We start from the raw sequence: 24,509 nt of genomic DNA, 5'->3' as shown, positions 1-24,509 counted from the left end.
TTTTTGTTAAGTGGAAATCATGGCAATATGTAAAATCAAATAATCGATGTAAAGCAAGGACCACAGTGGGGCTGTATCATAAGGCAGTGGCTCTCAAACTGTAGCCTTAAAGGGCTTGTTAAAACACAGATTGCTGGGCTCTACCACCAGAGTTTCAGATTCAGTGGGTCTGGGGTGGGACCTGTGAATTTGCACGTCTAACGAGTTCCTGGGTGGTGCTGACGCTGCTAGTCTGAGGACCACATTTTGAGAACCCCTGGATACAGGATACTCATAGTCAGTCGAGACACAAGGTTATAAACACAGCACAAAAGCAGCAGGTTTCTGGTGAGATATAATGGAAGCAGAGGAGATGGAGGGGCAAACTCCAAGGGCTATAGGGGCCCAAGGAAAAGGGACGTAACCCTGTGGCCTGAGCAGTAGGAAGGGGAGGAAGAGTGGCCTCTGGACCTGGCTCTGCTCTCTCCCGCCACTATTCTCAGCTCAGCCTCTGGGCAGTTATGCTGGAGGAAGTGAGCCCAGGGGCCGGCTGTCCGGCTGGCGGGGCACCAGGCCTGCCTTTCTCCACGTGGCTGCTGCCTTTCCCTGAAAGGGATAGGTCAGTTGGTTTTCTGCTCCTGGCTTGGCCTCTGCTGTGCTTCCTCAGCTTCTGGGAACTCACATTTCCTTTCTCTTTCTATTTTGAATAGTGCTTTTTAATCAAATTATCATGAAGGCAAAGCATGTCCATTTTAGAACATCAGTACAAAGCAGAAAAGTGTAAAGAAGAAAATGAAAATAGCGATCGAAGTTCCACTCAGTGGTAATCACTGTCTATTTCCTTCCTTGTATATGTGTCTCATGCACAATATTGTATCCACTTGACATTGTAGCATAAATGTTATCCTTTGACATTAAAACCCTTAGGAAACATGAATTTAAGGGCAGCACGAGAGCCTAAGTGAAGCTCTTGATGCATTCACCGCTGCCCGTGTTTCAGGTGACTTCTCCAGGGGAACCTCCTAGAAAGGGACTCACTGGGTCCAAGGGCATAACAAGTTGGTTTTTTGGGGGTTTTTTTATGCGGTACACGGGCCTCTCACTGTTGTGGCCTCTCCCGTTGTGGAGCACAGGCTCCGGACGCACAGGCTCAGCGGCCATGGCTCACGGGCCCAGCCGCTCCGCGGCATATGGGATCCTCCCGGACCGGGGCACGAACCCGGGTCCCCTGCATCAGCAGGCGGACTCCCAACCCCTGTGCCACCAGGGAAGCCCCATGACAAGTTTTAAGACTCTTGATACATATGGACAAAATGCTTTCCAGAAACATTGTGCAGGTTGATGTTCCCATCCAGGGTAGGAGGGGAGTGGCAGCTGCTGGGCCCAGTTCACAGCGTTTGAAATGAAATGAGGAGGCCATGCAGCCGCAAGGTGGGAGGGAAGAAGGGCCCAGCACTGTCCAGACTCAACATCCTCCCGGGCAGTGCCATGCCCCATGCCATGCTCCAGGCGAAGGATGCGCCATCTTTGGGTGGACCTGGCCTGGGCAGAGCTGCCCTCCTGCTCCTGGAGCCAGGGTCGCTCTTGACCTTGTCACTTTCTTGCCTACCTCCTGTCCAGTCTGCAAATGCTGTTGGGACTAGTTTCAGAACATCCCGAGGTGACCACTTCTTCCCACTCCACCATCACCAACCTAGCCCATCTCTACCTGGATGGTCTCAGCAGCCCCCCATTATCTCCCTGTCCTCTTCCATGCCTTGCCCCATTAGAGTCTGTCTCCACAGCATCCAGAAAGATCCTTTTGAAACCTAAGTCTAACCAGGTCACTCTTCAGCTCAAAACCTTCCAATGGCTCCCACCTCACTCAGGGTTAAAAGCAAAGACCTCAGTATGACCTACAAGCCTTTAGGATCTGTACCTCCCCCACTCCCATTACCTCCCTGACCTCACTTCCTACCACTCCCCCACTTACCTACTCAGCTCCCTGATGCTCCTCAAAACACCCAAGCACACTCCTGCCTCAAGGCCTTTGCACTGCTGTTTCCTCTGCCTGGCACACTTCCTCGGCTATCCACAGGCGTCCTCCACTCAAATGTCTTCTCAGAAACAACCACAAGCTAATATAACTTATTCTGGAAAGGCCCTCCCTGACCACTGTGTTCTTTCCTTTACCCTGTGTGATGCTCCTTCAGGGCACTGCCCACTTACTTGATTGTCTGTTTTCCTACTGGAAGAAAACCTCCACGAGGGCTGTCTTCTTTGCCTATTTTGTTCACTGCTGTATCCCCAGCACCTGATGCACAGTAGGTGTTCAGTGAACCTGTTGAATGGAAAACTGAATGAAAGATTTCAGCATCTGGGTATATGTGTGGTTTCTCCTCTAGACCCTACCTTGCCACCTCTAAGTCACCAGCTTACGGCCAGCGCCCAGTACATGCCAAGCACCCGTGTAGTGTTTGCCGTAAAAACAAACACGTGAGGGGAAGAAGGAACTTGAGGCAGGGCATGGGAGACTGCTGCATGGAGATTGGGAAACTGGGATTCCAGATGAGCCCCTGCCACTCACTATCACGGAAGCCTTGGGCAAGTCCCCTCACCTCTTTGAACCTTGGTTTTATCATCCATAAAATGGGTATGATGATACCTGTGCTGGCAGCATCACAAGGCTGTGGTGAGGATTAAACGGCAAAGGTAGGTCAGCAAAGCACAAGGACAGCCCTGTCCAAGCTGCAGCTCCTCTATGAGGCTCTGCCCGACACCCGCCTCACCCCACCGACCACTCCTGCTCTGAGTACCCAAGGAGCCCTGCTGGTGTTTTCACATGCGGTGTATTTACAAGACTGTGCACCCTTGAGATGGGGCCAGGCCTCACCATCTCTGCATCCATCACCAGGCACTGTGCCTGGCAGCTGGGCAGTGCCCCTTGGACATCTGATAACTGGCCAACAAATACATTCACTGAAAGCGATAGACGTGTTACTGTGATACAAATAAATAAGGATGGGGATTTCAGACCCAGACAGAGGGCTGCAGTGAGGCAACCCAGCTGGGGGCTTTTTGGGTTCTGGGTAGCTGGGACTCCAAGTGCCCCGACTGAGAGGAAAGGAGAGAGGTACTGATGGACCAGTCTCGTTGACTCTGGGACAGGGTCTGGCCAGCTTCCTCCCCAGACATCTGCCACATTGGCCACATCTTCTGGGCTGTGGGGCGGAGGCCTGGCTGCCCACCTGCATTCCTCACTCTGTGTACCCATGATCTCATGCTGGCCCTGCGGCCGCCCACGGGACAGGAGGCTTTGCCCCACTCTGCAGATGAGGAAATGGAGGCTCACAGAAATCAATGCCCCGACTTGGGTGGTCATCTTGCCTGGGCTTGGGCAGGCACCCTGGTGGATCCAAGGCTCCAATGGGCAGGTGGAATGTGGTCAGGGAGACCCCTTCACACTGTTCAGTCGGGCTTTAGAAACCCCCATTGATCCTATACTCCCACTTAATAAACTCTGGTCAACTGGTCGACTGACTCTCCCTAGGGCTTCCCAGAGGGGTCCTGGGGTTTTCCAGGCCCAGCTGCCTTCCCTCTGCAGACTCGGTGACCCAGACAGGGCTAGCTGACAAACAGGTCCTGCCCAGGAGGGTTGTGGGATGCAGTGAGCGAAACTCCTTTTAGGAAGGAAATCATCTCAAAGCCAAGGTTGAGAAACAAGTGTCTCGCCAAGGCCTGGGGGTGGGGGAGCCCAGGTGAGCCGACTCAGTCCTCAGGAATGGGTGGGGTCTCGAGGGGGAGGTGGGCACTTCCTCCTGCCCCCGCCCAGGGTCCTGCTCAATCCTTACTGAGGAGTTTCCTGGCGACAGGCAGTTACCTGTCGGCCGCTCTTGTGGCAAGCAGCTTGGCGTGGCCCTCACCATCTCATTAGCGGTGATTCACCCAGGACTCACCTGGCTGTCAGGGACCTGTCCCACTGCCCGCCGGAACCAGTTTGGCTGGCACCCTTGGAGAGGCAGAGACCCTGTTCCTCCTGCTTTCCAGCTTCCGTGGCATCCAGGGCAGAGCCTGCGTGGCACACAGTCAGAACTCAGAATTCATTCATTCAACCAACAAATATTTATTGCACACCTACTGTACGCCAGGCAGTGTGGCTAGGTGCTAAGGATACAGAGTGAACCAGGCAGACCCAAATACCTGCCCTCCTGGAACTCACTTTTCACGGGGAAAGACAGACAGTAAACAAATAAGTATGTGAATCATACGAGCTCTTGAAGATGGTGAGTGCTGTGGGGAAAAAGCAGGGAAGGGCGTGAGATAGGGGTTGCAGTTTTAAGTAGAGTATTAGGGTGTACCTCTCTGAGAGGTGATATTTGAGGAAAATCTAATGAAGATGAAGGTGTAAAATAAGGGAGGGAAAAGGTGTACTAGAAACAGCAGGTGCAAAGGACCTGGGGTAAGAATGCAGGGTGGGGGCCATATTTAAGGACCGTCAAGGAGACCAGTGTAGCTGAAGCAGAGCAGGCGAAGAGGAGAGCAGTGGTCCAAGGCTGGGGGCGGGTTGTCCAGACTGTGCAGGGTCTTATAAGCCTTTGTAAGAACTTTGGCTTTTACTCAGCTGAATTCTGTCAAAATTCTCCAAAATCCCCCACACTGAACCCAAGACAAGTTTCCCAGGCTTCTGCCTGGCTCAGGAGCCAGAGAACGAAGTCAAGGGTCAGGGATGGTTTCACAGAGGAGGGTCTGGAAGGATGAGTTTGATGAGCAGAGGGGTTGCTACCTGTGGAGGATGGGTGCAGAGGAAGATGCCAGTTTGAGAAACAAGTACCTACTGCAGAGGGATGTTGTGGGGAGAGGAAGAGAAGGGAGCAGAGGCTGAAAAGGAAAGAGCCCAGCCACCCCAAGCCTGTCCTTCTAGACTCAGCGGGGACACACCCACACTCTGCTCCAGCCTCTCTCTCAACTCTGGGCCTTTGCACATGCTGTTCCCTCTGCCTGGGAATCCTTGCTGTTCTTTGCCTGGTGAACTCCATTCAATCTCCACAAAGGGGTCCCTGAGTCCCCAGAGCAGGTGCTTCTCCCACCAGCTCAGCACTCTACCGCACCCCACCTTTGAAGCATTTTCACACTGGGTCATATCTGCTCCCTGAGGGTTCTCGCTTCTCCGTGGGATGGTGGCTGTGGACCACATGGGGGTTTGCTCACCTTTCCATTCTCTGGGCCTGACGCAAAGTAGGTGCTGAAACAGCTGAATGAATGAGGAGTCGCTTGCTAGGATTTGGATCCCTCAGAGGTTTCAGAACAGTAACAAGACCAGATTCACATTTTAAGAAGATGACTCTGGGTCAGTATGCATGGAGATGGGGGGGGGGGGAATTGGAGGAGGGTGACAGCTAAGAGGCTACTGCAATAATCCCAGCAGGGGCAAGAGAGTGTCAAGGAAGAACAGAACCAGGGTGCCAGCTGCTGGGAGTGAGAGGAGCAGCAAGATCTGGGAGCAGTTTTTAGAAGGGACATCCACACTGGCCCTGGGGACGATGAGGAAGAGGGAGCAGAGGGTGGGGTCCAACTTTCCCTCTTGTGTTTTGCATCCTTCCCTCTGTCCTCCCCATGGATAGACAGAAACCACTTCTCAGACATAATACAGCACAGTGGTTACAAGCCCAGGCTTTGAAACCTGACTCTAGGTTCGAGTTCCATTTCCACCACATATTCGCTGTGTGACTTCAGGCAGCTTTACTCAGCCTCTCTGTTCTTCAGTTTACCCATCTGTAAGGCAAGGATGACAACTGAGAATCGGTTACTGGATTTCATTGATTCTAACATTGCTGTTTTAACATTTCTGAAATCTGAGTGAGTCTTAAAATCAATGGCATGTCATGGGTTAATTGGCAGCATTCTTTAGTGATACATCGTATGTGGAATATCTGAAGACTGATGGAGTCTCAGATTTGACAAAACACAAAGATATATGGAGAGACCAGTACCTGGCATGCCATAAGGGCTGAATAAATGTTAGCCATTATTACTGTCATTATTTGCTTTCTGGAGTGCTGTTTGTCATACAAGGTAACAGATGCCCCATCAGAATAAAGAGACGAGTATAATCTGGAGCTAAAAGAGAAAAGGAGCTAATTCATAAATAGCTATAAAGGTGAAAGAAATCTTAGTAATCCCCCCCCCCCAAAAAAAAACACCCATAGCGTAATGCTTCCTGTGAAAGAGCCCATAGAATTCTGCCGAAGTTCCAGAGAAAACTTCAGACATTCCTCCTTTACAATGGAGACCAGAACTCCTGGCTCCCTGACCGGCAGGGGGAACCAGGGCATGTCCCCAGATGACTTCGATGGTGTTCCCTGTGTCCTTTCGAATTTCCCTGAGTCACCATTACTCACTGCCCACAATCAGGGCTCAGCTACCTTCCAACCAGGAGACCGATGCCCTGGGATCAAGGGGCATCCTCAAACAAAAGTGTGATTATGGAGTGTTCAGCACGGGTTGTAAACTGTCTCCAGCTCAGGAGAGCAGGGTGACCCTCGCCGCTGTCTTATTTTTGGCCTCTCGGGTTGTGTTCCTGCCTACTGACTTGGCAAATCCTGGGCGACTCGCCTTGTTTTCTCTCCTTACTTAAATACATGTCTGGAAAAAGCCTCCACCCCCAGACCCTGCTGTGTGTGGAAATGGTGACAGGCCTGGAGGAGGAGGAACTAGTCGGCTGGTTCTCGGAGCCTTCCCCTGGATGAGGGGGAGAAGAGCTGGCCCAGGCAGGCGCTCTTAGGCCCAACTGCTCAGGTCAGCGCCGCTCCCAGGGGCCGGTCCTGAGTCCCTTCAGGCTCAGCCAGGGCCCCCACCCACCCCAGCTCTTATTCTCTCCTGCTCTGTCTGTGTTGACAAGAGACCATCTCGGCTCCCTTTGCTGTGTCAGCCTCACAGAAAAGTCTCTGGTGACAGGGACCGGTTTGCGCCTGGGATTGGAGGGCAGTGAGGCTGAAAACTCAGGAATCCAACCACGCACAGGCAGCATGCACATGCTGGATGGCAAGGGGGTGGATGGAGGGAGCTCTGTAGCCGGCAGCCGGGGCCAGCTCTCAGCAAGGACGGAGGCAGAACAGGTGTGCCCTGGACACTCTCCCGGGGAGAATGAGGGACTGAGCAGTCAGCACTGGGTCTCTTGGGAGACCCACCCTTTGAACAGGACAACTGCCCTCTCTCCTGGCCCCCAGACATCAGGCCAGCATTCTTCCAGTGCCCCAGTCTGATGGCATCTTCATTCCAGAACATGCAATCTCCTGCAGATCTTTGCAATCACGAGTTCCACTGAGTCTCTTCTCTGGGCTGCGGTAAACACCAGGACGGTTTCAAAGCCTCGGGACACCCCATCCCACCCCTCCCATTTGCACGGGGAAGATGGAAGTGACAAAGGCGTGTTATGAACCCTTGAAGGAAAGCACTGCGTGATACCTGGGGAGACAGGTATTATCATTCCCATTTATCATCCCCATTTTAAAGACGAGCAGGCTGAGGCGCTGGGAGGTTAACAGCCTTGTCTGGGGTCCTACAGTTAACAAGTAGCAGGTTTGGGCTTTTCACCAAGGTCAGTCACCAAGAGCCTTCACACTTGACCTCTGTTATCACACTGCATGCTTAGCAGGTGCTTGACAAAGCCCCGGGCACACCGGGTGGGGGGGGGGGGAGCAGTGCTTAATAAACAGTAGCTAGGACTTCCCTGGAGGTCCAGTGGTTAAGACTCTGTGCTCCCAATGCAGGGGGCACGGGTTCGATCCCTGATCGGAAAACTAAGATCCCGCATGCCTCATGGTGCAGCCAAAAAAACAGAAAACAAACAAACAAAAAACTGTAGCTACTGTGATAAACAATACTGATACTGATCTCATAATAACTCACAGAGGTTGCATTTTTGTTCGCATTTTAAAGATGCAGGGCTTCCCTGGTGGCGCAGTGGCTGAGAGTCCGCCTGCCGATGCAGGGGACGTGGGTTCGTGCCCCGGTCCGGGAAGGTCCCACATGCCGTGGAGCGGCTGGGCCCGTGAGTCATGGCCGCTGAGCCTGCGCGTCCGGAGCCTGTGCTCCGCAACGGGAGAGGCCACAACGGTGAGAGGCCCACGTACCACAAAAAAAAAAAAAAAAAAAAGATGCAGCTGAGGCTCAGAGAGGCTTCATAACTTGCCCAAGACCACACAGTTAGTAAGTGGTGGAGCCGGGTCAGATTTGAACCCCAGTCTCTTCTGACTTCACAAGCCATGGTCTAACCACTGCACTCACTGTCTCTTTGGGGAAGCACCACTGGCCCTGCTCAGCTGCACCCCTCATAGATTGAGATTCTCTCTCTGCAGGGCCCCATATCTGGAATTTTCTCTTGCTCATCTCTCTCTCCTGGGCAGCACATGAGTTTTTGAAGCAGCTTCCCAAATGCAGGGACCTCTACCAGCTGTGCTGCACCCCATGCAAGCCACCTCTTTACTTGGTCTCCGTAGTGCCTCGAGGCCCCACCCCCAGAGTCCTTCAACAGAGCCCCAAAGCCCTAGCTTTGAACTTCTCAACAAGAATTTCTTCACCAAAGGTAATCTCAGGAGACATGTCAGGAGCAAGATAACAGTGGGGAGAGGTCACTGAGAACGATGAGAAGGGCTGCATGGGGTGGGGGGTGGGGGGGAATATGCCCCCCCCCGCCGCCCCCACCCCCCCGCAGCAGGTCCCTTGTTTCCTTTGTGGGATCTTTGGAGCCAAAGCAAATATAGTAACAGACTTGGCCAACCTTAGCAGCTCGTGTGTGCGCCTCCCCATTTGCAGGCCACAGTGGACAGCTCTCAGCAGGTTGAAAGCCCTGGCATCCCTGTCCAACTTGGCTTGATTCTCCACGGATCACTGACAAAACACACTCCTTTGACCAAATGCTGGATCAATCCTGCAATCGGACTCATTTGCAGCATTTCTGGAGTGGTGAGAAGAAATGATAATAGTTCTGCAAAAAGAGATCCTGTTTACTTCACACATTAAGATGGCTACTTAAAAAAACAAAAAAAGAAGATAACAGGTGTTGACAAGGATGTGGAGAAATTGGAAGCAGTGTGCACCATCAGTGGGATTTTGAAATGATGCATCTGCTATGCAAAACAGTATGGAGCTTCCTCAAAAAATAAAATAGAACTAGCCATGTGATCCAGCAGTCCTACTTCTGGATGTAGACACATCCAAAAGAATTGAATGCAGGGTCTCAAAGAGATATCTGCGCACCTTTGTTCATTGCAGTGTTATCCACAATTCCACAAAGAGGTGGAAGCAATCCAATGTCCACTGAGGAAAAATGGATAAACAAAATGTGGTATATTCATACCATGGAATATTACTCAACTTTAAAAAAGAAGGAACTCCTGTCACACGCTACAACATGGATGACCCTTGAGTACATTTTGCAAAGTAAAAATAAGCCAGACACGAAAGGACAAAAAGTGCATAATTCTACTTATGGGAGGTATTTAAAGTGGTCAAGTTCATAGAAACAGAAAGTAGAATGGTGGTTACCAGGCACAAGGGGGAGAAGAAAATGGGGAATTTTTGTTTAATGGGTATAGTTTCAATTTTGCAAGATTAAAATGTTCTAGAGATTGCACAACATGTGGATATACTTATCACTACTGAACTATATGATTTAAAATGATTAAGATGGTAAATTTTATGTGTTTTGTTACCATAATTAAAATAACATTTTAGGCTAGGGATTGGAGACCTTGCTGTCGCTGTTAGTGACCCTGTGGCGTATCTCTGTGGGACCGGGAACTTAAAGATAGCCAGGATGGCAGAAAATGGTGATAATGAAAAAATGGCTGCTCTGGGGGCCAAAATCTGTCATCAAATCGAGTATTATTTTGGTGACTTCAATTTGTCACGTGACAAATTTTTAAAGGAATAGATCGAACTGGATGAAGTCTGGGTATCTTTGGAGATAATGATAAAATTTAATAGGTTAAACCGTCTAACAACAGACTTTAATGTAATAGTAGAAGCATTGAGCAAATCAAAGGCGGAACTTATGGAAAAAAGTGAAGATAAAACTAAAATTAGAAGATCTCCAAGCAAACCCCTCCCTGAAGTGACTGATGAGTATAAAAATGATGTAAAAAACAGGTCTGTTTATTTTAAAGGCTTCCCAATTGATGCAACCCTTGATGACGTAAAATAATGGTTGGAAGATAAAGGTCAGGTACTAAATATTCAGATGAGAAGAACATTGCACAAAGCATTTAAGGGATCAATATTTGCTGTATTTGATACCATTGAATCTGCTAAGAAGTTTGTCGAGACCCCTGGCCAGAAGTACGAAGACACAGACCTGCTAATACTTTTCAAGGAAGATTACTTTGCAAAAAAAAATGAAGAAAGAAAGCAAAATAAAATCGAAGCTAAATTACGAGCTAAACAAGAGCAAGAAGAAAAACAAAAGTTAGCAGAAAATGCTGAAATGAAATCTCTAGAAGAAAAGATTGGCTGCTTACTGCAATTCTTGGGGGACTTAGATGATCAGACGTGTAGAGAAGATTTGCATATCCTTTTCTCAAATCATGGTGAAATAAAATGGATAGACTTTGTCAGAGGAGCCAAAGAGGGAATAATTCTGTTTAAAGGAAAAGCTAAGGAAGCACGGGATAAAGCAAAAGACGCAAATAATGGTAACCTACAATTAAGGAACAAAGGGGTCACCTGAGAAGTACTAGAAGGAGATGTGGAAAAAGAAGCATTGAAAAAAAAAATAGAAGATCAACAAGAATCCCTAAACAAATGGAAGTCAAAAGGTCTCAGATTTAAAGGAAAAGGAAAGGGAAATAAAGCTGCCCAGATTGCGTCTGCTAAAGGAAAAGCAGTTTCAGGGCAAGAAAACTAAATTTGACAGTGATGATGAACACGATGAAAATGGTGCATCTAGACCAGTAAAAAGAGCAAGAGAAGAAACAAAGAAGAACCTGCATCGAAACAACAGAAAATGGTGCCGGAGACCAGTAATTTAGTAAACATTTTTTATTCATTTTAATTAGATTTTAAGCTGCTTTTGTCTTTGGAGGCTTTTAAAAAGAAAAACGAATTAGGTCCACTTCAATGTCCACCTGTAAGAAAGGAAAATCTTTTTGTTGTTTAACTTGTCTTTTTTTGTTATTGTTATCAAAATCAGTATTTTTTATGTATAATTCAGCTTGTGTTCTTAGTTATAAAAATTTAAATTAAAAAAAATAAAAAAATAACATTTTAAAAGGGAGGGAGGAATTCCCCGGCAGTCCAGGGGTTAGGACTTATCGCTTTGGGGCTGGATTCATTCCCTGGTCGGGGAACTGAGATCCTGCAAGCCACGTGGTGCAGTCAAATAAATAAATGAATAAAAGGGAGGGGGAACCTGTTGATTTCCTCACTTTGGAGGGATTTATAATACTGACCAAGCTAGGCACTTTATACATGTTATCTTCTTTCATTCCCACCATGACTTACTGTGGTAGACGTTGCTATTCCTTGTTTACAGCCTGGGAAACTGAGCCCCAGTGACAGAAACTGACTCACCCACAGTTTCATGGAACTCAGTGAAGGGAAGAGCCCCAATTTGTACTCAGATTTGTCTTCCTCCAAATTAGGAGTCTTGTCCCTGCCCTCATCCCCCTGCTGGCTGAGTGTCTCCTGATTCAAGCTCCCTATCACTGACGCAAAGAAAACAAACTTTTAATATGAGTGCTCCATTTCCCCAAATGGAGCCCAAGGTCCTGGGTGAGGCCCAATACATCTTCTATTCCTCGACTTGCCAGGGGAATTAAGCCGAGTACTGGGCACACGTAGTTACTGGGTAAAAAACACTTGAGAAGCAGTTGACATTGTTAAACTTCTCCAAGCTGATATTGTTAAAGTTCTCAAAAACTCCAGGAAGCGTTTTTGTACTAGGGGCAGGGTGCATGCGCAGTCCTTGGGGCGTGCGCGCATGCGATCCATTAGCGCAAGACCGTTATCACGTGACCGTTATCGCGGCAGTTAGAGGTCCGGCTTCGCTGACTGTCAGCCTCAAGGTGGTCCTCGAGGCGGAGAGCGCGGTGAGAGGTGAATGGCGGCGTTCTACGCGGGGCCTTCGAGGCCCCTGGCTGATGGGTGAGCTGCGAGGCCGGGGACAGGCTGGGGGATGTGTTCTCCAGAGCTCCAGGGCCCTCGCCACAGCCGCCCACTGGCCGGGGCCCAGGCCTTGAGGCAGCAGTGAACCTTTCCCCCATTCCCCGCTCGAGGCTGTTTGGAACAGTTCCGGAGAGCTGTGGTCCACATTCAGTGTCACTTGGGGGTAAGTCGCTCCAGCTTGCACAGGCTGGGAATGCTCTCCACCCCATTTGCGCTGCTTCCCTTGCGGGAAGTGAGCCACTTTGGGCCCATTCGCTTTTGAGAGCTGGGCCACTCTGGTTTTTTTGTTTTGTTTTCAATATTCAGGTATTTATTTGGTTGCATCGGGTCTTAGCTGCGGCCCGCGGGCTCTTCGTTGTGTGGGCTTCTCTCTAGTTGTGGTGCGCAGGCTCCAGGGCGTGTGGGCTTAGTTGCTCTGCTGCATGTGAGATCTTAGTTCCTGGACCAGGGATCGAACCCGCGTCCCCTGCATTGGAAGGCGGACTCTTGGACCACGAGGGAAGTCCCTTGGTCAACTCTGTTTGGAGGCCTCTGTCTGGGAGTGGAAGTGGAATTTTTTTTTTTTTTAATTGAAGTAAAGTTGATTTACAATGTTGTGTCAATCTCTGTGGTACAGAAAAGTGACTGAGTTACACACATATAGACATTCTTTTTCAATATTCTGTTCCATCCATTATGGTTTGTCACAAGGTATTGAATATAGTTCCCTGTGCTATACATTAGGACCTTGTTGTTTATCCGTTATTTTTTTTTTGTAATTTTTTATTTTATTTATTTAATTATTTATTTATTTTTGGCTGCGTTGGGTCTTCATTGCTGTGCACGGGCTTTCTCTAGTTGGACCAAGGATAAAATGCGTGTCCCCTGCATTGGCAGGCAGATTCTTAGGCACTGTGCCACCAGGGAAGTCCCTATCCATTCTAAATGTAATAGTTTGCATCTACCAACCCCAAACTCCCAGTCCATCCCTCTCCTTCCCTCCTCCCCCTTGGCAACCACAAGTCTGTTCTCCATGTCTATGAGTCAGTTTCTGTTATGTAGATTCATTTGTGCCATATTTTAAATTCCACGTATAAATGATATCATACAGTATTTGTCTTTCTCTTTCTGACTTATGGAAGTGGAATTTAGACTACAACTCCTCTGATTTTCTGTCTGTGTGATGGTAATTTATCTGTTATGTTTTTGTGTGTATCATTTTGGGGTGAGCCACTCTGGTTTGCTTTTTTTTGTGGGGCTTTTGTTTGTGGGACCGTGTTCGTTATGTTGTATGTGTGTGAATCAGTACTTGCACTGGTTAGTTGAGACGTCTTTGGTGAATAATGGAGCTGAGTGTGATGACACCAGGTATCCTTCCCTATTGTGTTGGGATTCGCCTGTGGTGAAGCGTTGTTTGGGATTTTCCCTTTGCAGTGATTGGGAAGCTCCCTTTTTGGTGCTAGGGAACTGTGATCCTGCAAGACCGTTTGGCATTGCATTTGTTTGGTTGATATTTGATAATGCCTGCTGTGATAATCAGAGCTCTTTCCATTTTATAGGCCCCCTAGAGTGTATTTTGCAAAACTGGGAGATTTTTAGTATGCTCCTAGAAAGAGAGAGAAAGTAGTTCGTTTGTTTGTTTTAACACTGCGTGGCCACTATATTCTTTAGACTTAAGAGGAAAATTGGTTATGATGAAACTCCTATGAAATTCCAAAACTGGTTCTTTTTGCATATGCAGTTAGAGAAAGCTGGCTTGATGGAATACTTTTTTCAGAATCCTGACCCTGAGAAAATAAAAATATTTTTAGGAGAAATCTTGAAGTTAACTAAGTAAATTTAACTTATTTCAACTGTTATTTTTGGTTTTGCATTTGCCAGGTGAATTGCCATGACACACACAGTCATGATTCCCTGTCTTTCCATTTGCATGTTGTTTGTTGTTAAAAAGAGGGATCCTTGTTTGAAAAAGTTAAGGATATTGTTGGGCTTCACTCTTTTGTTTCTGTCCTGCAGGAATTAGATTTTGTTCTTTGTGTGTATGTTTGCATTTGTCTTGTGCGTTAAGTGTGCCGGCTATGGGAAACTCAAATTTGTTTCCCAAATGCAGCCCCTTGAGGTGCATTCTCCAGAATTGGACCACTTTCAGTTATAATATTGCTGAATTAACTTGTAAATGAGCTATATTTCATAGACTTAAAAGTAAGCACTTACAAATTAAATACTTCCTAATATTTAGAAAATTGTCCAAGGGTGGGGTGAAGGGAGATTGAGATTCACAGATTATATCTATGTATAAAATAGGTAACTAATGAGAACGTACTGTATAGCACAGGGAACTCTACTCAATGCTCTGTGGTGACCTAAATGGGAAGGAAATCCAAGAAAGAGGGGATATATGTATACATGTAGCTGATTTACTTTGCTGTACAGCAGAAACTAACACAACATTGTAAAGCAACTACACGCCAATAAAAATTAATTTTAAAAGAAAGAAAGAAAATTGGCCAAAATGAATTTCAGGTCCTCATGATTTTGGAAATATGCAGTACTGAATTGATATCCGGTACTGAAGCGAGCTTAAGCTTATTGGTTTGTTAAGTGTAATATTTCTGTGTATCTAGGTATACTAGAGATCAAATAAGACCTTATATCTGTTGCAAATTTGTCAGCAAGGAAAATAACTTTGATATGACAAAACTTTAAGTCTATCTAAAATAGCCTTTCCAAATAAATAAATTAATTAATTAAATTAAATAAAATAACCTTTCCAGATTTTGGTAACTTGAAACTGATCTAAGTTAAATGGCAAGAATTTATTGACTATCTGGGTCATTTCAAATAGAATAAGAGAATTCCCTGGCAGTCCAGTGGTTAGGACTCCGAGCTTCCACTGCAGGGAGCACGGGGTCAATCCTTGGTCGGGGAAATAAGATCCCGCATGGTGCGCAGTGCGGCCAAAAAAAAACACCCAAAAAACAAAAATCAAATAGGATAAAATATTGGAACATTGGTTGCTGGGCAAATCTAAGTTTACCTGCCTTTGCATTCTGAGGAGAGGAAAACTAAAGCATAAGTTTCCAATCAGAAAATGCTGGTATGAGATTGCCAACAAACACATGAAAGAATGCTCAACATCACTAATCATTAGAGAAATGCAGATCAAAACTACAGTGAGGTATCACCTCACACCAGTCAGAATGGCCATCATCAAAAAATCTACAAACGGGCTTCCCTGGTCGCGCAGTGGTTGAGAGTCCGCCTGCCGATGCAGGGGACATGGGTTCGTGCCCCGGTCCGGGAGGATCCCACATGCCGCAGAGCGGCTGGGCCCGTGATCCATGGCCGCTGAGCCTGCGCGTCCGGAGCCTGTGCTGCACAACGGGAGAGGCCACAACAGTGAGAGGCCCGCGTACTGCAAAAAAAAAAAAAAAAATCTACAAACAATAAATGCTGGAGAGGGTGTGGAGAAAGGGGAGTCCTCTTGCTCTGTTGGTGGGAATGTAAATTGATACAGCCACTATGGAGAACAGTATGGAGGTTCCTTAAAAAACTAAAAATAGAGCTACCATATGACCCAGCAATCCCACTACTGTGCATATACCCTGAGAAAACCATAATTCAAAAAGAGTCATGTACCACAATGCTCATTGCAGCTCTATTTGCGATAGCCAGGACATGGAAGCAACCTGGGTGTCCATCGACAAATGAATGGATAGGAAAATATGGTGCATATATACAATGGAATATTGCTCAGCCATAAAAAGAAACGAAATCGAGTTATTTGTAGTGAGGTAGATGGACCTAGAGTCTGTCATACAGAGTGAAGTAAGTCAGAAAGAGAAGAACAAATACCGTATGCTAACACATATATATAGAATCTAAAAAAAAAAAAAAGGTTATGAAGAACCTAGGGGCAGGACAGGAATAAAGACACAGACGTAGAGAATGGACTTGAGGACACGGAGAGGGGGAAGGGTAAGCTGGGACAAAGTGAGACAGTGGCATGGACTTATATATACTACCAAATGTAAAATAGATAGCTAGTGGGAAGCAGCCGCATAGCACAGGGAGATCAGCTCGGTGCTTTGTGTCCACCTAGAGGGGTGGGATGAGGTGGGGGGAGATGCAAGAGGGAGGAGATGTGGGGATATATGTATATGTATAGCTGATTCACTTTGTTATAAAGCAGAACACCATGGTAAAGCAAGTATACTCCAATAAAGATGTTAAAAAAAATGCTGGTATGACAAACAGTTATTATATGTTTTGAGCAAAAAAGGAGTTTTATGCATGGTCAGGCTAAGATTAGATTAAACTTAGTTAGGTAAATGGAATTTGTTATTAAAAGTAGGGTAGTGCAAGACTAGATTTGGTTCCTCTCTGCTAAGAGAACAAGTTTACTTAGAATGCTGATTTTGATAACAGATTATATGAACTTCCTTGCCTTTAAGTGATCTGTATTGGCTTTTGAGATCTCTTCTCACTTTGGATAAGAAATAAGTAATGTCTTATAGTGACCTATGATCTTATTTAATGAAATGTTTTGAAACTTTTTGAAAAACGTCCCAAATATCAAATTTTAATTAAAGTTCTTTTGACCTCCAGCTAACTTCGGGATGCTTAAGAGGGCCCCTGAGGCATCTCAGAGAGGAATATTTAACTAGTATTATTTGGTATATTGAATTACATGGGAAGCATTGTCAAATGAGTGATAAATCTTCTCAGATTATACGGTATGGATAAATGTTACTACTATAGATATTCTAGAAATTATATAAAGTTTCTGAAATATAGATATGTCCTGGAATAATCTATCAGCCATAATTCTGGTTATATCAGAACAACTTGATTAAGCTTTTTTGTCAACACATTGTGATCAGATCTTTAACCTTGCCTTTTTAAGTCTTTAATAGACAGTTAATCTGATACTTTGCAAAAGTGCTTCATCTTCAAGAAGATTCATAGGAAGGGCTTTCTGACAAGTACAGGTCTCTAATAAATCTCAGATTATACTGCTGAACTGGGTAAGAAATTTAAAATCCTAATGGAAAACGTGATGGCTTCATAAAAAGTTAACAAAAGGATTGGGTACCATGTAAACTGGTGAATATGGTTACAATGTTTATGGGTTTTGTCTGGAGTATTACTGATTTTGATCTGTGTTCTCCAGATACAGGGAAGCCCTTCCCCTCACGTTACTCCTGACTTAACAACAATTTGGTAAATTTTACCTCTTTGAGTAAAATTGAAATATTTTTCTTTTCTCTCTGGCTGGTCCCTCCAGAAACTGGAGATTCTTGGGTTCTGGGCAGCCTTATCAGGTGAAAGGGAAAGACTATCTCCTAGCATGTACAGGAATCTTGATATTTTGGGGACTGAGAATTCCACTAAGGCAAAATCTGATGGCAGGCTTTTAGCATTTCCTGGCCTTGAGAGGCCTTTTGGGAATTCATTCTAAGACTCCTGAGGAGTTCCACCAAAGCCAGTTCGGAGGAGCCTAGTAGTCAATTGACTGGATTTATTTTACAAACAAATTAGTCTTGATTTGGCATGTTTGTGAAAAACACTGCTTGCTTTGAGTCTGTTGCTGAAAGCACATGTACAATGCTTGTGTGACAACTGGGTATAAGTGACAAAATTATGGCCTATAAAGTGTTTCTGCATTAACATACTTCAGAGCCTGTTCACAATATCTGATCACTTTTCCCCAATGTGAATATCTAGGCAAATATAAAGAAGGCCTAGCACTGAGGGGCACGATCTAGACCCAGGGCAAGCAGCTAAATAACTCCAGCATCAAGGGACATGTTTTGGTTCGTTGAAGGATTTGCAATTGAAAAGGGAGATGACAAGGGATTCCCTGGTGGTCCAGTGGTTAGGACTTGGTGCTTTCACTGCAGGAAAGGTTCAGTCCCTGGTTGGGAAACTAAGATCCCACAAGCCGTGTGGTGCCACCAAAGAAAAAATAAATAAATAAAAAAGGAGATGATGCACATATTTTGAGGTATGGGGAAGTTCTGGCTGATACATGATTTAACTTAAACTTTACTGACCAGAGCAGTCTGTTTTGTGGTCTTTTGAACATGCATTGTACATCAGTCTTGGGCATTCAGGAGGGGGATACCTTTGAAAGTCAAAAATGGAATAGCTGTGCTTCAGATATTCAAGGTAAAACTAGGTGGCCATTGTGGATGTGATTTCAGACACATTCCTGTATTGTTGAGGACTTGAATTTTCTGAGCTGTGTCGGGATTCCCCCAGCCATTCTCAAAGCAGTGTCTGCTGGCAGATGGCAGCTTCAACCTTATAACCTCAAGGTCTCCTCTGGTAACTATTAGCAGAAAAAGGAGACATGTAGTGGCCAATAACTCCAGCTACATATATGTTAATACCACATTAGAGGTTAAAACCTACTTAAATAAAACTATTATACAAGACTTGGATCCAGGACTTGGAACTCAGGACTATTTCCAACTTGGTATCCATTCTCCAAATAAAGGTAGGACTACAGCCCATTTTAGCAGGAATTAGCCAGAGTGGTCATTGCCCCATTCCTTGAAAGACTTGGGGAAGGATAAAACAGGGTTGGAGGCTGAAACTGAGTCCCCCTAAAACTGAGTTCCTCTGCTGAGTTTATGATTAACCTCTCTATCCAAACCATTATACTCATGTGTTCTCCGCAAGATTGAGGAATATCAAAGAAAAGGGGGGAATTGAAATAGACGCAGGGTGGGCGTGCAGCTGTTAACATTGGACCGTTAGTGCAAGACCCATAGTTCTCGACCATCAGCAAGGTGGTTAGAAGTCCCACTCCATCAACAGCCAACCTCACAGTGGTCCTTGCAGCAGGGAGTGTGGTGAGGTAACATCTTCATGGAAAGTACCATTTAAGTACTTTCGGCTCACAAAGCATTTTCACATACGTTAACCTGTTTGCTCCTGATGGTATCCTTGGATAAAAGAGATCATCATCATCTGCATTTTACAGATGAGGGAAGCACAGCCCAGAGGGACATGTTCAAGGTCCCCCAGCTGGGATTACAATCACTGGAGGCATGACTGGACAGGTGTCTCAGGACCCCGAAGTCTGTGATGCTTTCACAGGTGGCCTCATAAATTATGGCCAGGCTCTCTCTCTCACTCAGCCTTCTCTGTTGATCTTGTGCTATGCTCACCTGCTGACCAAGAGGGTGAGCCTTGATCTCCAAGGCCAAATAAATTCTGGACAGTCCGCATGAAGGCTGGAGACGCTTTTCTTGAGATTGCAGTTTTAGCATCGAATACCCAGCCAACTACCATGTGCCAGTGAGTGAAATGCTGGGGCATTCCCAGGCCCAGGAAAGGGTTGGTCAAAAGGGGTCAGGCTGGAGTCCAGCTAAGCAGGGAGGCCTGGCAACTGGCACAGGGCAGGGAGGCACAGATGGGGTCAAGCTTGGGGACATAGCTAAGGCCGTGGTGTCAATATGAGCCAACCTGGTCTGCTGCCCAGGGGTTGGAGCTTTGCCCAGAGGGGCCAGAGGGGGCAGAGGAGAGGACCGAGGTTTCTTGCTCTCTGCCCTATCTCCCGCACCCCCATCCCACCACCCCCTGCCAAGTGCAGACAGCTGCAAGCCCGAGGATGCTGGCCCTAGAGTGAGGGTGGTCGTGGCCTGCAGGTGGGGGCAGCAGGATGGCCACCCAGTGGCCAACCACATCTGTTTGGTCCTTTCATTATGACATTTTTTCCTCTAATTACAAAAGTATCTTGTGTTCACAATAAAAAAAATTGAGGGCTACCAAAAAACCCACAAAAGCACAAGATAAAAAGCACCCATAATGCTCTCTCTTTTTTAACTGTATAAAGGACAAAAGGTAAAAAGTAAACACCCTCATCTCCCCACTCCTCACTCTCCCCTCCCCCACACACCCAGGGGTCATCACCGATGGCAGTTTGATAATGTTTGTTACGGCTCCTCTCTTCTTCTCTCTTCCTGTTGGAGGGAAGAGGGCAGTGATTTCCCAAGAAGTGAAACAAAAACTCAGTCACTGTTTTGACTGACAATGTAAACATTTGGTTTTAATTCCTTTTAACTAAGTTGGTGACAAAGTGCTCTGTTTGAGAAGTGTCCTGGCTCCATCTACTTTGGACACTTGTACCTCCCCCACCTCTGGCTGCCCTTATCACCTCCCTGTGAGGAAGACCAGGGAAGGAGGCCTCTGGGGGTTGATTTCAAGGCAATTAGGAGGCTTTCTGCTTCCAAACACTTCTCTTTTTTTCAAGACACACTTTATTTATTTATTTATTTTTGACTGCGTTGGGTCTTCGTTGCTGCACACAGGCTTCCTCTAGTTGTGGCGAGTGGAGGCTACTCTTCGTTGCAACACGCAGGCTTCTCATTGCGGTGGCTTCTCTTGTTGCGGAACATGGGCTCTAGGCCCACAGGCTTCAGTAGTTGCAGCATGCGGTCTCACTAGTTGCGGCACGCAGGCCCTAGAGTGCACGGGCTTCGGTAGTTGTGGCACACAGGCTCAGTAGTTGTGGCACACGGGCTTAGTTGCTCTGCAGCATGTGGGATCTTCCTGGACCAGGGATCGTGTCCCCTGCATTGGCAGGCGGATTCTTAACCACTGTGCCACCAGGGAAGTCCAAACACTTCTCTATTATGTCACTGATGCCTGAAATTCCACTGTTGAGATGTCATACCTTTAACAGAAAACTTCATTTTCCCTGAAAATACAACTCCCTCAAGGGAACTGTGAATCCTTTAAGAGTATGGAATACAAAATGAGTTTTAAATTTCTTTCCTGAGGACAAGGTTTGTTTTTTTTATTTTTAAAGATATTAATGTTCCTTTTTTTTTCTCCTCATTATAAAAGTAACACATTTGTTGTGAAAAATGTAGAAAAAGAGAAAAGCATAAATGAGAAAATAAAACCAAATTTGCTCACAGAATATTGCCCAGAGATAACAAAACTAACGTTTTTATGTAAAAATCTTCTGGTCTTTTAAATTTTATTTTATTTTTGGCTGCACCACACGGCTTGTGGGATCTTAGTTCCCCAACCCAAGGATTGAACCTGTTCCCTCTGCAGTGGAAGCATAGAGCCCCAACCACTGGACCGCCAGGGAATTCCCTTCTGGTCTTTTTTCTATGTGAATTATATATGTGTAGATAAACGTACACAAACGCATTCGCATACACACGTATAAATAATGCCAAATTGGCACTTTCTTTTATTATTATACCATGTCACTAAATATTCTTTGATATCATAACTCTTAACACATACATGTACACTGTCATATAAATATACCCAAATAGGGAACTAGTCCCCCCACTGCTGGACAATAAGCTGGTGCTAATTTTTCTCCACGATATCCAATGCTGCAATGAACATTCTTGTGTAGAAATGCTGCAAGCAAGTTTTAATCACGGGATTAGGGAGCACACACTTACATGCCAGTGTCTGGGGGCAGGAGGCCATTGAAAAGAGTGTTGTCTACCAAAAACCTGTGGAACGTGGAGACTGAGGGCACCACAGCCTTCACAGACTCATGGCGTGGCCTGCGGCTAGCCCACCCTGAGTGGCCCGTGAGACATGGCAGGAAGGTGCTGCTTGCTGGCCAGATTAGCAGCCTTAGTGCTGTCCTCCCTCTATAAAAATAGCTCACATTCTACAATGGACAGTCCGCGCTACTCTCTCTTAGGGCAGGCCGCACCCACAGGCACAATCTGGCACTGCTGGGGCATAGGAGCCCACACCCTGGCCACAACTGCCCGGGCCAAGGTTCAGCCTGACACAAAGGCAGCCATTTATAGGCTAGATGTGCAGGAGGGGCAGCCCAGCATTAAAACTCTGCCCAGTGGGGACCTTCTCTATTGGACAGTGGCTCACCAAGCCAGCTGTCTCTCACCAGGATGCTTGAAAACCAGAGGACCATTAAGTGGTCAGAAAGTGAGGGTTGGGGACTTCCCTGGTGACACAGTGGACAAGACTCTGAGTTCCCAATGCAGGGGGCCCAGGTTCAATCCCTGGTCAGGGAACTAGATCCCATATTCATGCCGCAACTAAGAGTTTGCATGCCACAACTAAGGAGTCTGCCTGCCACAACTAAGACCCAGTGCAACCAAATTAATTAATTAATTAATTTAAAAAATATATATAGATACAACCACAGGTGCCACTACAACCACTTTCTAATTGTTCTTTTTACAGTCACTGAAGTAATTTATTAAAAAAAAAAATGAGGTTTATATGGGGAGAAGGTAGTGGGCAGGAGTCAGGATGTAGAAACCAGGAGGCAGCAGAAGACATTAGGTGAAGAGAGTCCATAATTGGGTTTGTTGCAAGCATCCAGTGACTCCAGAATGAGGACCCAGTTGTTCCAGAGGGCTGCTCTTTGTCTGGTGAGATCCCTCCTGGGCTTCCTAAACAGCCTTACAATAAAGGCTTAGCCCTGGAAGTAACCAGAGTTGGTCTGTGTCCCCTGCAGCCTGTAGGAGTCTTACCCCACACATGTGGACAGTACTCTACAGCTTATGTGATGCATTCCTAGGACTTCTCTCGTCATAACAACTGTGGGAGGGAGAGTAGTTTATCCCCATTTTACAGGTGAGGAAACTGATGTTCAGAGAGGATCTGAGTCTGCTGGCAGGTCAGGGAGCAGAAACTCAGAGCCACGTTTGCTGACCCCACATCCAAGCTGGTCTCACCACACCAAGTGGCCTCCTGTCCCATCCCCACAGATGTTATCACTACGCTGCAGTACTGCTGTCACTAGACCTCTCTGAAGGTGAACTAGCCTTAGTTGATTTTGTGTGTTTCAACTTGTCTACTCAACTTGCGTAATGCCTGAGGACTGGGTTTGCAGGTTTTCTTGTTCATAGTGCTCAGTACTTGTGAGGATGCAGTTGGGGTTCAATAAGTTCTGATGGTTCCAAATGCAGTTTTTCAAAATGCAGAGGCCCACATCCCACCTCGGAGTACAAAACAGGACTCTAGGCGGTTCTGAAAATTTCCCTAGGAGTCTGATCACATTCCAGGTTGAAAATCAGATATAGAGAATGCTTAATCAGCCCCTTCAACTCTCAGAAAAAACAGCCATGACCCAGGAAATAAACAAAAATATGTAAATGAGCAACCAAACTGAATCTCATAAATTTTATGCACAAAAGATGAAACATGCTTGTCTTAAAACAAACTGCTCGGACTTCCCTCGTGGCACAATGGTTAAGAATCCGCCTGCCAGTGGAGGGGACACAGGTTCGAGCCCTGGTCCGGGAAGATCCCACATGCGGCGGAGCAACTAAGCCCATGTGCCACAACTACTGAGCCTGCGCTCCAGAGCCCGCAAGCCACAACTAATGAGCCCGCGCACCACAACAAGGAGTAGCCCCCAGTTCACCACAACTAGAGAAAGCCCACGCACAGCAACAAAGACCCAACGCAGCCAAAAATAAATAAATAAATAATAAAAAAATAAATTAAAAATACAACAAAACAACAAACTGCTCTAGCCTCACTCTGCACCTCCATACCCTTACTTTACACATTATTCTAATGAGGTTGGTCACTTGGTTTCTCAGCCCACGGTTTATTGGAAGCATGCATAGAAATAGCTATGAGAAACTGAAAGCTGTTACAAACATTGGTAATCGTAACAGTGGTCTTGAGTTATCAAGAAAAGGTCAAGGGCTTCCCTGGTGGCGCAGTGGTTGAGAGTCCGCCTGCCGATGCAGGGGACACAGGTTCGTGCTCCGGTCTGGGAAGATCCCACATGCCGCGGAGCGGCTGGGCCCGTGAGCCATGGCCACTGAGCCTGTGCGTCCGGAGCCTGTGCTCCGCAACGGGAGAGGCCACAACAGTGAGAGGCCCGCATACCGCAAAAAAAAAAAAAAGAAAAAAAAAAAAAAGAAAAGGTCAAATACAGCAGGAAGATGTACAATCCATTTTAGAAAGATCTTCTAAAGAAAATTGGTTTAGGTGTTTAAAGGGCAGGGTTTCAGTTACCCTGAAAACTGACCATGTGCTAAAAAGGAGCCCAGGCCTCCTCTCTGGCATTGCCAGTCCTGCCTGCAATGATTGTCTCATCACACTGCACTGACAGTGTCCAGCTCTCCAACTTGTGTGTTGTGTAGTAGCTAACTGCGTGAACTCTGGAGACAGGCTCACCAGGTTCAAATCCTGGCTCTGCCACTTCTGAGCTGTGTGACCTTAGGCAAGTTACCTAATCTCTCTGTGCTTGTTTCCTCATCTATCAAATGAGGATAATAATAGCACCCACATCCGGATCAGGTACATAGAGAGCTCTTACACATGAGAGTGATAACAGCAGGGATTGAATCTTATTCAACTCTGTCCCCACCTCTCCCTTAGCCCCTTACTCCTCAAAGTGGGATCCACCAGCAACTGAGAGCTGGTTAAGA

The 24,509-nt window shown here is 46.4% G+C and overlaps 1 pseudogene across 1 annotated transcript in view; it reads left to right on the top strand.

Moving 5' to 3' along the window:
* The first annotated feature begins 9,699 nt into the window (after nt 1–9,699).
* The window catches only part of LOC309828231 (lupus La protein homolog), an 86,197-nt pseudogene continuing 71,387 nt past the window's right edge, over nt 9,700–24,509 (top strand). Inside the window, exons 1-2 of the transcript in view lie at nt 9,700–10,976; nt 11,986–12,099. The product of the transcript in view is annotated as a lupus La protein homolog (transcript). The remainder of the gene's footprint in view (nt 10,977–11,985; nt 12,100–24,509) is intronic.

Source organism: Grampus griseus (assembly GCF_964374135.1).
Source record: "Grampus griseus genome assembly, chromosome: 10".
Lineage (NCBI taxonomy): Eukaryota > Metazoa > Chordata > Mammalia > Artiodactyla > Delphinidae > Grampus > Grampus griseus.
The sequence above is the reverse complement of the archived record's forward strand: the minus strand, read 5'-3'. Positions and strand labels throughout refer to the sequence as shown.